General features: G+C 36.3%; 1 protein-coding gene and 1 pseudogene across 31 annotated transcripts in view; one reads left to right on the plus strand and one right to left on the minus strand.

The window, feature by feature from the left end:
- The window catches only part of Rtl4 (retrotransposon Gag like 4), a 410686-nt gene that overhangs the window by 366606 nt on the left and 29471 nt on the right, over positions 1 to 14609 (plus strand). The gene's annotated exons all lie outside the window — the stretch shown is intronic.
- Ube2l3-ps1 (ubiquitin-conjugating enzyme E2L 3, pseudogene 1) lies at positions 10792 to 11244 on the minus strand (annotated as a pseudogene).

Consider the following 14609-nt stretch of genomic DNA (forward strand, 5'->3'; position numbering starts at 1 on the left):
TCTCCATTCATCTTCCCTAATCTTCCTGAAGAATAATCTCCACTTTTTGCTTTCCTGTCATGCAAACTCTATTGCCAACTACTCCCCTTCCCCTTTTGGTCACTTGGGATGTCTTCTTTCTCTGTTTTGCTCCACTTTGTAATTTCCAAGACCCATGTCTCACCTCATATAAATGTTTATAAACATATATACAGATTTAGATTGTATTCAGCATGAGAGAAAGTATGCAATATTCATTTGATCCTGGCTTATTGTAACATAATGATTTCCAGTTGATTACATTTTCTGCAAATATTAGGATTTCAGTTTTTCTTTACAGCTGAATATAATTCAGTCTTGTATTTGTACACCATTTTCTTTATCTATCCTTTTTTTGATGGACACTGAGGATGCTCTAATCTTCTAGCTACTGTGAATTTACAGCAGCAATAAATTTGAATGTGCACATATTTCATGTTATCTTAGAGTCCTTCACATATGTGAACAAAAAAGTTATAGTTGGGTGGTATGGTTGTTTTCTGAGAATCCTCTATGCCAGTTTCTATACTGGCCATAGCAATTTGTATCCGCAGCTGAAATAGATAAGCCTTCCTCATAGTTTTGCAAGCATTTGTTGTCCATTTTTTTGGTGATCACTATTCCAAGTGATATGAGATGGAATATCAAAGAAGTTTTAATGTGCCCTTCCCTGATGTATGTAGAATATTTTATCAAATGCTTATTGGATATTTGTGTTTCTTTTTTTGAGAAGTGTCAATTTAGTTTACTATCTCAATTGTTGGTGGCCTTTTTGATGATCAATAATTACAGTTCCTTATGTACTCTAGATACTTATGGTAGACAAATGACTAAATTTTAAACAATTATTTTATTAATTTTCTGTGAATTTTATACAGTTCAATTGTAGGGGCAGTTGTCATCATTGTAAGGTTTACTCTTAACTATTATTTTTAGCTAGTACTGATAGAGAAGCTACTGATTTTTATTTGTATCCTAGTATACTGCTGAACATGTTTATCAAATCCAAGAGTTTTCTGGTGTATGTTCAAGGGTATTTTTAAGAAAACTATCCTATTTCTTGAAAATAAGCACAATTTCAGATTCTTCCTGTGATATCTGTACCTGTTGCATTTCTGGCATTTTTTTTCTTTCACTCAAGTTAAACAACATATTATATTGAATAAGAGTTGAGAGAGCAGGAACCTTTATCCTGTTCCTGACCTGAAAGAAAATACTTTTTAAATTTACCCTCTTTAGTATAAAGTTGGGTATAGATTTCTCATAAATTCTCTTTATTATATTTATGGATATTTCTTAATTCCAGATTTTTTATAGTTATCACCATGAAGTGATATTAAACTCTGTAGAAGACTTGATAAGTTTCCTTCAGCTTTTGACTCAATCTGTGGGTGTGTTTACCTGTGAGGTATATTTTTTGTAGTAAGAGATAGTACTTAAATCCACTGCTTCTCTTTAAATAGTCCTAAAAGAATAGTGGAATGAAAAAAGTGACACATATAGATCAAGAACAATAGAAAAAGAAAAAAGGAAAGAAGGAAAAGGAAAGGAAGGACGAAATGAAGGAAGAAAGAAAGAAAAATAGAAGGAAAATGGCCCAATAATGTAAAATGTGGGAGGAAATTTTCGTAAGTAAACAAATGGCTCCCTCTTACTCCCTGTCTCTCCCTCTCTCTCTCTCTACATATGTGTGAGTGTGTGTGTGTGTGTGTGTGTGTGTGTGTGTAATATACCATATTAAAATTCTGCTAAAGTATAATTAAACACAAAATTAGAAAACAAAAAGCCCAAGTATTAGAGAAGCTTCTTCCTGAGTCCTTGCAGTTGATATTGCTGTTTATATGTTCAAGGTAGAATCTTTGCACATGTGGGCTCTTGGATTTTTTTCCCTGTAGCTTATTCTGATGTTGTTTCTGTATTGTACTTTTGTTCATTGTCCTCCTCCACAGTTGTCTTTGTTTTAATAACTTTCCTTCTTTACATACCAGGTACCTCTGGTAATCACACTTAACCTTGCAATCTATGTTGTAGGCAGGTTCTCTTACCATCCTGATACTCTTCAGATCAAATTTTCTGGCATGATTACTGTTCTACCTGGGGGAAGTGTCCTAAGTATGTAGAAAATATAGCAATTGACAACACAACTGAGAGTTGTACCCTGCTTACATTATCACCATAGCAATAGAAACTTGCAGTAGTGGAGGGGGCTGGCTCTATCCCTTCTTTTCCTTTGTACTTCTCACATATCTCCTCCTCATTTTCATGGAATTAAGAAGCGTTTCCTCTCGGAAATATAGTCTATCTTCTTATTCTGACTCTTCTCCATTACTGTGCCACGAAGAAAGTACATGTAGTCTACTACCTTATCCAGAGTTTAGGTTCTCTCTCTTATTCAGAAATTAGTGTGCAGAGCAAGGTGTTCTTGCCAGGATGCTAGCTGCTATGTTTTAATGCCTTCAATGGGGTGGGTCCTCACCAGAGGCCAAATGGAATGATCTTCCAACTTTGGCTTTTCATTTTCCCAAACTATGAAATTAATGAGCTCCTTTCCATTTTAAATCATCTAAATATTTTGATATAGTAATAGAAGTAAACTAATGTGGAATGGATCGTATAGCTGAACCGGAGATACATTTGTTGAGCTAAAGTAGAGCCCGTATATACTGAACCTTGACTGAAAGCTGATTCCTAATACATGCCAATAGTCTTCCATTTGAGCTGAAAAACTTGAAATTCTAGCTGGAGACTTAAGAAATAGTCACCATAAATTGCTCCTGTCTTATTAGGCCAAGAGATGTTTTAATCTATATTAATCAAGGAAGTGAAAAGTCATGGGATAATTTGGAAGTGCTCATGAGAGCAAAGAGAAAGAGGTACCTTTCAAGAAGGTCATCAGTTAGGCAGTAGGAGCGGAGTACTTATGAGCATGAGTACTGTGGAATCAAACAAACCTGATTTACATCCTGCCTCCGCCTCTGTGTTTTGAGCTGTATTTGATGTGGGATGAAAACAAATCAAATAAAAAATGCGTCCAATCTTTGTGGCTAAAAAAAGGGGGGCATACAGCACATTATTTGATATATAAAAAGACCGAAAGCCCCTAATTTTCCCCATTGTATTTTTATTACAATGTGATAGATGTCAAACTAGAATTCTACACAATTGTACATATTTTTGTAAGCTGGTGGCTTAGTAAAATTATACCAATTTTTAGATCCCCAAAATGAGAACAGACACAAGGTGGGTATTCACTAAAGTGTACTAGAACTCGGTTTTCCAAAGGACCTACCAATATTCCTTCTACCAATTTCATATTATGATGCAATGAGGAAAAAATATAACTTACAAAAATGCTAAAAATGATGGAAAGTTTTAAAAACAATCACAAGGGATTAGAAATGCAGAATTAATACCGTGAGGTTCACATAAAGAATGATTCTCTCCACATACCATCTTATTTAACTTAACTATTGACTGTGAGAGTGGAAGATATACCTAATATTTTATAGATGAAACCCGAGGCATTGAGGGGTACAGTAGCCCCAAATCATAGAGCAATATTAAAGGAAGAAAAAGAGATATTGAGTCAATGAGCCTGAAAGGATATTTCACCATAGTTGTAATCAATAGTCTTTACATGCTCATTTTTAGAAAGCTGCTCACGAAAATAAAAACAATATAAAATCACAGTTGAATATCCAAAGTCATGATTTCTTTGACTTGTGAAAGACAATCTAAATTCAACTGATATATTAGGTCCAAAGCAGCAACTCTATGCACGAGTTTATTTTCATTGTTTGGTTTGGAGTATTTGTTTTCCTTTGACCATGATCAACAGAGAACTTAGGAGAATGAAAAAAAAAAAAGAACCCTAGTGAGCGAGATAAAATCAAGCTAATAGAAGTCAATGGCTGGTATGGAATTTCTAGATTGTAAGATTGGGTTCATTGCAATATGGGCCTCAGCTAATGGTGTCAATAGGATGTTATTCTAAGAGTTCAGAATCTCTCTCTCTCTCTCTCTCTCTCTCTCTCTCTCTCTCTCTCTCTCTCTTTCTCTCTCTCTCTCTGTTTATTAATACAGGGTCTCATGCAACCCAGACTGGCCTCAAACTTACTATATAGCCAATGGTGACCTTGAATTTCTTTTTCCCCCTAAATTTGCCCTTTTATTAAACATAGATTCTTCTTCTATATGATATAATCAGAATTTCTCAATAAAGTGTATCAGTCCACTGACTTCTGTAAAGTTGCCTTATTATCTGATTGTTTCTCAATGGTTTAGCTTATATGCTCCCTCTCCATATCCCCAAGTCCATGAGACATTAAGAAAATGAATCCAGAATCACCTTTGATGTTTGGAATCAATTTCAGAGTTTCACTTCATGTAACGCTGCAGATATATCTGCAAACTGTGGTATAATTAAAATAGTAGATCATGAGCTCTAGTAGTTAATATATCTGTAGTAATCCGAAGCTGTTCAGCTATGAAAACTTCTATCACTGCTCTAGAATTCCATTGCTGTTCTGGCTATCCCCAACCTACCAGCAATACACATTTTGTTTTGTTTTCTTCCCTCATTAATAGAAAATAAAGAAAATATAAAGCATAAAATGCAGTTAGGGGAACTTAGATCAATATTGGTCCTACATGCTAACTTGCTCATAAAAGCACTGAAAGGAATTAGGAATATGGTCATGACTGTATCTATCCTCCCAAGACTTTAGATTTTGTTTATAAAATGTTCATTAAATTTCAATCCTCTTAGGCTTGTTGGGCACCAATGGGAGGAGAAGCCCTTTGTCCTGCCAAGGCTGGAACCCACAATGTAGGGGAATGTCTGGGCAGGGAGGCAGGAAGGTGGATGGTTGGGGAGGGGAACACCCTCATGGAAGAAGGGCGAGGGGATGAGATAGGGGACTTATAAACAGGAAACTGGGAAAGGGAATAACATTTGAAATGTAAATAAAAATATCCAATAAAATTAAAAAAAATCAATCCTCTGCTGTAAAGGGTGAACTGAATGAGCTAAAAGAACAATGTTTTATGGTTATGGGGACCTATATGTTTCCTGTCTTCACCCTTATTTATATTAACACTTTCTGAGTTTCATGTTCCTATGCGTATCATATAGTAATACCTGTACTAGCTGTCAGTGATTTGTTGAGAACATTTTCCATTATTAACCTTTTTGATTTATCCTTTGTCACTATATTTAGTAAAGATAAATAATAACACAGGTAAGTCGAATTACATCTGACAAAGTGCTTTTTAAATTAGGAGATTATAGGCAAGGTTTTCTGTTGCTTCATTTCGTTATTGAAGAGGATATCTGATTTTTATCCCCAAAACACTTATAGATTAAAAACTAAACAATTGTTTTATTCCTTATCACGTGTCTAGTCATAAAATAGATGGCTGTTGTTGGTTAATGGATTTTTGTCTTATGTGCATAAGATATAACAATTTACTCAATATCCCCAAGAATTTAATCCCTGAATTCAATTGAAGCAGTGTGTCTTAAAATTTACTCATTAAATTCTGTTGCAAGTGGTTTTCAAATAACCTTCATTTTCATAGAGTTACACATATATTTCTCAAGTGTTTCCTTAATTTTTTAAAAAAAATGATCTTTGTGTGGATGAATGAATCAAAAATTTAAAAACAGAGCGTATGGCTTTCATTTTTGGGCTTCATATTGCCCTTTGACATAAACTAGTATAGATATTAATTGACTTCCTGGCAAGTTCTGGGACACTGCTTATCTGTTTACTCTCTTTTGTAAAATCCTAAACCCTTGACTTATATTGGTTCCTGTTCTTCTCTACACAGGTTCCTCTTCCAAACCTGAATGCTTAGTACCAGTCTCTAGACAGTCCTCAGATTATTTGTGCACTGGATGGGATAATTATACAAACATCCCTCATGGATTAATGAAAATTAGTCATGAAACATAAAAGGAATTATGTTTCAAGTTGGGACTCCCTATTTACTTATTTCCTACAAGTAAACAATTATAAAATAGCTCAAGTCTAGTTATAAAACTGCTAAGACAAACTATGGAGTATGTTTATGTAGAAATGTCAGTAAATACATTGTTGGCAAGGTAACGACGTGCTCTCTGCTATTATCCATGGTGATCTGTGGCCTTAACAGAATTATTTCCATTTAGATATTTTTCTTGATTTGTTTCCACATGATCTGATCTATCTTTGGGATTTCAAGTAATAGAAAAGTTCATAGACATTGCAAAATCCTCACTGAAAACAAGAGTTGATTAACCTTGTGCAAAGTGAATGAAAATAAATCTTTTGGCAGCAGCCACATGTGGGCTTGTGGCTAATGAACTTTTTGGATCCATGCCCAGGACGTGAATCTTCCATGTACACAGGTTTGCTAAGATTGCAACAAGTCTGAAACAGGCTGGGTAGCAATTTAATAAAATGTCCCCATGTGAGAAGCAAGTTAAAAGCTCTAATGTCATTATGCTGACCCAGAAACAGGCTTTAAACTGCTTTGGTTTTCGTTTTCTCCTCGCATATTGAGCAGTTAGGCAAAAATTAAAGATGACATTCAAATATGTTTACTGTTTTAAAAAAATAGCACATTTTTTAGAGTTGGATGGAAGTTCTAATTTTTGTTCAAACATAATAATTATACATGCAGCTAGGCTACAGCGTGATAATTAAATATAAATATAAAATACACTGTGGAATTATCAAATTATGGTGACTTGTAGTTCTTATTATATTTGGCATCTCAAAATTTTTCTCCTGTTCTTCTCTGTAAAAATATAAAATACGTTGCTGCAAACTATAGTTATCTTAGTATTTTGTGATACACCCAAACTTGTCCTTTCCAACTGAATTTTATCACCCATTAACCAACTTCCTTCTATGTTCGCCCACCTGCTTCCTCTCCGAGCCTCTGATAATCACTGCATTCTCACCCACAGGATGGAGCTTTTCAGCTTCTGTGTGTGAATGAAAACATGCTGCACTTGTGTTCTTGTGCCCACTCCGTTTACATAGTGTCCTCCAGTTGTGTACATCTTACCAAAATAACAAGATTCCCTAGTTTTTTCATGACTCTGTTCATCCACCAATATACAAGTCTATGGATCCAATTATAACGGAGCCTTAACTAGGAATGAAATGAACGTGGTATGTAGATGTTTCTTCAAAATGTATATTTCATTCTTCTGGCTATATACCTGGAAGTAGAAGAATTGGGAAAGTAGTAATTCTATTTTTGTTTCTACGGTGCTGAAGATAAAATCCATGGCTACAAAGCTAGTCAAGCACTCTCCCACAGAGATGCACTTCCAACTCCTGTTTTATTTTTAGTATTTTGCTTTTTGTACATTCGGTATGCTACTTTTTTCTTTTGACTGAAGTAATATTCCTTTCTCCCCACCATCAGTAACCTCTGTTATTTTTTGCATTTTTATCAGTAGCCATTCTAAACATGCAAGAGGATATGTCTTATCATGTTTCTCATCTGGGTTTGCCTAATGATCACAAATGTACTTCAGTTTTCAAAATAGTTTGAGGTTCATAACAGCACTAATTGAGAATTACAAGAACTTCCTCTATACTCTCTCACCACAAACATCCTTTTCTTCCACTATCAGCATCCCATATTGTAGTGATGTATTTGTTTTGATCAATACACTTGTATTATTATTATCATTATCATTATCATTATTATTATTATTATTATTATTATTATTATTATTATTATACATACTCCTTAATTTTCATTAAGTTTAACTCTTTGTGTTAAACACTCTACAGGTTTGGTAGATCTATAATGACACATGTATCACTGTAATATTTAATTTAACATAGACTAATTTTGTGGCCTGAAAAATCCTCTGTAATCTCTCTTTTCAATACCTTTTCCTTTTGCCCACTGTCTGACAGCCATTTGTATTTTTATTGTTCCTTCAGATTTTCCTTTTCCAGAATGTATCCAATTGATAGCATACGATGTGTAGATTTTTTTCATACTGTCTTCTTTTATTATATGTGAGTTTCCTTAATTCGTCTTAATGGCTTTATAAGTTACTTCTGTTGAGTCCTAAATTATATTACAATATCTGGATATATTAGCCAATTAATGTGCCCATCTACCAAAGAACATATTGGTTGTCTCTGGGTCAGTGAAATTATGAATAAAGTTGCCAAGATATGCATGTGCATTTTTGTATGGTCAAAACTTTAATTTTCGCAGTGAAATACCAAAGAAGACAAATCTTAGCTGATATAATAAGAGGATGTTGAGTTTTATTTTTACAAAATCCTACCAGACTGATTTTAAAAGCAGTTCCGTTGTACATTCCCATCCAAAATGAAATAGTTAGTTCTTGTTGCTCCATATCATGGGCAGCATTTGGGATTTCCTGTCACTTTTGGTCAACCCTTTTAGACAGACACTCAGGGATACCTCAACTGTTGTTTTAATTTATAATTCCATAACAAATTATATATACAATTCCCTTCTCCTCCCATTCTTACTGTATTATATTTTATGTGAATATTCCTTTTTAAATGGTTCCTATGTTTGATTTTGTTTGCAGTATGCATTTGTGTGAATCAAAGTCCATTTTAAGTTGCAATGAGGTATAACTCCTATTACTGTATTACTATTGTAACTAGTATTGTAATTGCTCCTTCCCATTCGTCCCATCATTATTTCCATTTAGTACAAAAAAAATACATATGAATGAACAACTAGGTAAAAAGATTAACATTACATTACCACCACCCTTCCTTCTGATGAATACAAGTTTCCCCTCTGTAGATATCTCTTGTCAAGCACGTCTACTGATGAACACGGTGCCAGGTCGGCTTTCACTCTGGAAGGATGCTTTTGTAAGCACTGCTTTCTAGATTAGTGAAAATTTACCTTTAACACTAAATATTTCACTCCATCTCTTACTGCTAGCAGATTTTATAAAAAACAATCTGTTATAACTCTTACCTTTGCTCCTGAGTAAGCATGAATCATCCCTATCATTAATATATATATATATATATATATAAATTTCTAATGTCAGAAAATAATAAGGCCTAGGATAAGATTATTGCTTTGCCCTGGTATAAGATTGTTTTAATCTTAAGAGGAAGAAACTTTTCTTAATTAGTGATCTTCATGATTACTACACCGTTGTTTAATACCTGATATGAATTTTGGAAAAACACCCTGAAGTTATTATTTATGTTCCTTCTTACATTGTATGGATAGCCCTAGGATTATCTCTTTTTATTTCTTATATTAATTTTAGTTATTCTTGACAATTTCATACAAAGACACAATGAAACATGATCATATCAACATTAATTTTTCCTATCCAGTTCCCCTCAAGTCCCCTCTAACATGACACACTCCCAACTTCATAGCCTCATTTTCTTATTGTTTTTGATAACCTACTAAGTCTAATTGGTGTCTCCATATGTATGAAACCATCTACTGGAACAAAGGAAATCTACAGATTCTCTGTTCTCTTGGCTTTATAACTTGAGACTTTTCTGTTGTCATACAGTCAAGCTCACAGAGTCCTTCCCCAACCTTGGTAGTGTGTTAGCCTAACAAAGATATTCTTCATTAGGGATGCAGTGGATTTTTCAATGATTTTGTTTCTGACATAAAACAGTTATAGTTTTATAAATACATATGCATATATATATACATAAGCATGTATATATGAGCAATTAGGTTAAAATAGACTTTGCTTTCACTTATTCCTTATGACAAATGCCATACATGTAGTGGTGTAGAACACACTGTATGAATGTGTCTATATAACATAAAAACCAGAGTATGGTAATTGATATCACCTTAAATATTTTCCATATCCATGTGTTGGAGTATTGAAGACTTTGCTTGTTAGCTATTTTCATATTTTACATTAGGGTTTTTTAATATCAGTGTCCGTTATTGTTGTTGTTGTTGTTGTTGTTGTTGTTGTTGTTGTTGTTGTTGCTGTTGTTGCATAGGGTTCCAGGAGAGACCTCGTGACTGCATATAGGTTAAAGACTTCTTTTTAAAAAAAAAATTTAAACTCAAATTGTTTTCTCCTCCCACATACAGTTCCTCATCCCATGCCTTCTAGTCCTTGCCTCCAAGAGGATGTCCCCATCTCACCCCCTACCCCCACCCATACCCCCACCCCTGCCAGGCCTCCCCACTCCTTGAGGCCTAGTTCTCTCCCACTGAGGGCAGACCAGGGAGTCCTCTTCTGTATGTGTGTATGAGGCCTCAGACTAGCTCCTGTATGCTGTCTGGTTAGTGATCCATTGTCTGAGAGATCTCAGAGATCCAGGTTAGTTGAAACTGCTGGTCTTCCTATGGGGTAGCCCTCCTTCTTAGCTTCTTCCAGCCTTTCCCGAATTCAGCCACCAGAGTTCCTGACTTCAGTACATTGATTGGGTATAAGTATCTTCCTCTATCTCAGTAAGCTGCTTGTTGGCCCTTTCAGAGGATAGTCATGCTAAACTCCTGTCTGTAATCTGGTTCTTGAGATTCCTCTGTTATAAGTTCTCTGTTTGTTCTATACCCCATCTTTTTAGAACATCTGAATTTTTAATCCTTCTTTATGGGTTACTTAGACCACTTTTGAGTAAGGAAACTGTAGAAAGATAGTAACTCTCACAAGGTGATGCCAGTTAGTGGCACATGTCAATGTCTACAGAGTCCTGCTTTGCTGGATGTCTGAAAGTACTGCTCAGGGTCTCTGCTCGAACTTGCTGAAATCACTCATGGCAGATTTTAGTCCACAGGTCGCTTTCCCCCATATTTCTTTGTAAACTCTTCAGCATTTTTTAAGGTTGATCCTTAGAGTATTCTTCCTCTAAGTCAGCCCAGAGTGGGTGCTCAAGCTGGAAGTCAATCACCAGTGCTATGAGGCACTAGATTACGTGGAGAGCCTTGGTGACTGGCTTCAAGTTTTCAGCAGTAATTACTGGCAGACAGAGCTGCCCCTTCTCATCTATGTTAGGGTGGGATAACTTTGAAATGTGATCTTGGGTGGTTGGAATGAATGCTCTGCTGGAAAGTTGACTTCAATTCTGAAGGCTCCCTCATCATATGGAGGGTTCTTAGGAACAATAAGCCCTTGCCAAGTCAATAAATTAGCTTCATCAACCTGGATGTTATGGAAGTTTTTCATTCCACATTTATAGTTCTCTCCAACTCGTACATCACCCTCCTAGTGACTGCCATCTTGGATCTGGTGCCGCTGCTTCCTCCCTATAACCCATTTTTTATTGTATTTTTTAGTTTTTTGGTGGCTAGTTTCTTGAGTTCTTTATATATTTTGCATATTAGCCCTCTATTGGATGTGGAGTTGGTGAAGTTACCTTCCCAATCCAGAGGTTGCCAATTTGTCCCATTGACTATGTCCTTTGCCTTGCAGAAACTTTTAAGTTTGATGAGGTCCCATTTATCAATTCTGGATCTTAGCGCCTGAATCATTAGAGTTCTACTTGAGAAATTTCCCCCCGTGCCAATGGCTTTAAGGCTCTTTCATACTCTCTGTTCTATTAGATTAAGTGTTTGTGGTTTTATGTTGAGGTCCTTGATAAACTTGGACTTCAGCTTTGTGCAAGGTGACAAATATGGGTCTATTTTTATTTTTCTACATACAGACAGCCAACTAGACCACCACCGTTTATTGAAGATGCTTTCTTTTTTTTCCGTTGTTTATGTTTGGCATCATTGTCAAATACCATACAGTTTCTATCATGATTGCTCTGCAATACAGCTTGAGGTCAGAGATGGTGATTCCCCCAGAAGTTCTTTTACTTTTGAGAATAGTTTTCACTATCCTGGGTTTTTTTGTTATTCCGAATGACAAATTTGAAAATTGCTCTTTCTAACACTATGAAGAATTGAGTTGGAATTTTGATGGGGATTACATTGAATCTGTAGATTGCTTTTGGTAAATGGCCATTTTTACTATATTAATCCTGCCAATCCATGAGCATGGGAGATCTTTCCATCTTCTGAGATCTTCAATTTCTTTTTTCAGGGACTTGAAGTTCTTATCATACAGATCTTTCACTTGCTTGGTTAGAGTCATACTGAGGTATTTTATATTATTTCTGAATATAGTGAAGGGTTTCGTTTCCCTAATTTCTTTCTCAGCCTGTTTACCCTTTGTGTAGAGGAAGGCTACTGATTGTTTGAGTTAATTTTATATCCTGCCACTTTGCTGAAGTTGTTTCTTGGCTGTAGGAGTTCTCTGGTGAAATTTTTGGATTCACTTAACTAAACTATCATATTATCTGCAAATAGTGATATTTTGACTTCTTTTCAAATTTGTATCCCTTTGACCTCTTTTGTTGTCTAATTGCTCTGGAAAGGACTGCAAGTACTATATTTAATAGGTAGGGAGAGAGTGGGTAGACTTGTCTAGTCCCTGATTTTAGTGGGATTGTTTCAAGTTTCTCTTCATTTATCTTGATGTTGGCTACTGGTTTGCTGTATATTGCTTTTACTATGTTTAGGTATGTACCTTGAAATTCCTGATCCTTCCAATACTTTTTTTTACATTTCTATTTTTTTTTAAATTTATTTAATACTTAATAATAATTCTTTGGTTTCCGGGCAAACATCCCCCTCCCCACTTTCCCTCCTTATGGGTGTTCCCCTCCCAACCCTCCCCCCATTGCCGCCCTCCCCCCAACAGTCTAGTTCACTGGGGGTTCAGTCTTAGCAGGACCCAGGGCTTCCCCTTCCACTGGTGCTCTTACTAGGATATTCATTGCTACCTATGAGGTCAGAGTCCAGGGACAGTCCATGTATAGTCTTTAGGTAGTGGCTTAGTCCCTGGAAGCTCTGGTTGCTTGGCATTGTTGTACATATGGGGTCTTGAGCCCCTTCAAGCTCTTCCAGTTCTTTCTCTGATTCCTTCAACGGGGGTCCTATTCTCAGTTCAGTGGTTTGCTGCTGGCATTCGCCTCTGTATTTGCTGTATTCTGGCTGTGTCTCTCAGGAGCGATCTACATCCGGCTCCTGTCGGTATGCACTTCTTTGCTTCATCCATCTTGTCTAATTGGGTGGCTGTATATGTATGGGCCACATGTGGGGCAGGCTCTGAATGGGTGTTCCTTCAGTCTCTGTTTTAATCTTTGCCTCTCTCTTCCCTGCCAAGGGTATTCTTGTTCCCCTTTTAGAGAAGGAGTGAAGCATTCACATTTTGATCATCCGTCTTGAGTTTCATTTGTTCTAGGCATCTAGGGTAATTCAAGCATTTGGGCTAATAGCCACTTATCAGTGAGTGCATACCATGTATGTCTTTCTGTGATTGGGTTAGCTCACTCAGGATGATGTTTTCCAGTTCCAACCATTTGCCTACGAATTTCATAAACTCGTTGTTTTTGATAGCTGAGTAATATTCCATTGTGTAGATGTACCACATTTTCTGTATCCATTCCTCTGTTGAAGGGCATCTGGGTTCTTTCCATTTTCTGGCTATTATAAATAAGGCTGCGATGAACATAGTGGAGCACGTGTCTCTTTTATATGTTGAGGCATCTTTTGGGTATATGCCCAAGAGAGGTATAGCTGGATCCTCAGGCAGTTCAATGTCCAATTTTCTGAGGAACCTCCAGACTGATTTCCAGATTGGTTGTACCAGTTTGCAATCCCACCAACAATGGAGGAGTGTTCCTCCAATATTTTTTTTCATCTTTATTAACTTGGATATTTCTTATTTACATTTCGATTGATATTCCCTTTCCCGGTTTCCAGGCCAACATCCCCCTAGCCCCTCCCCCTCCCCTTTTCTATGGGTGTTCTCCTCCCCATCCTCCCCCCATTACTGCCTGGCCCCAATAATCACATTCACTGCGGGTTCAGTCTTGGCAGGACCAAGAGCTTCCCCTTCCACTGGTGTTCTTACTAGGCTATTCATTGCTACCTATGCAGTTGGAGCCCAGGGTCAGTCCATGTGTGAAGGTCTGATAGAATTCAGCACGAAACCTGTCTGGTCCTGCCCTTTGTTTGGTTGGGAGACTATTAATGACTGCTTCTATTTCTTTAGGGGTTATGGGAATGTTTAGATGGTTTATCTGATTCTGATTAAACTTTGGTACCTGGTATTTGTCTAGATAATTGTGCATTTTGTCCAGATTTTCCAGTTTTGTGGATTATAGGCTTTTGTAGTAGGATTTGATGATGTTTTGGATTTCCTCAGTTTCTGTTGTTATGTCTCCCTTTTCATTTCTGATTTTATTAATTTGGATACTTTCTTTGTGCCCTCTGCTTAGTCTTCCTAAGGGGTTATCTATTTTGTTCTTTTTCTCAACGATCTAGCTCCTGGTTTTGTTGATTCTTTGTATAGTTCTTTTTGTTTCTACTTGGCTGATTTCAGCCCTGAGTTTGATTATTTCCTGGAATCTACTTCTCTTGGGTGAATTTGCTTCTTTTAGTTCTGGAGCTTTCAGGTGTGCTATCAAGCTGCTAGTGTATGCTCTCTCTGTTTGGAGGTACTCAGAGCTATGAATTTTCCTCTTAGCACTGCTTTCATTATGTCTCATATGTTTGGGTATATTCTGCCTTCATTTTCATTAAAATTTAAAATG

Source organism: Rattus norvegicus, chromosome X (genome assembly GCF_036323735.1).
Source record: "Rattus norvegicus strain BN/NHsdMcwi chromosome X, GRCr8, whole genome shotgun sequence".
Lineage (NCBI taxonomy): Eukaryota > Metazoa > Chordata > Mammalia > Rodentia > Muridae > Rattus > Rattus norvegicus.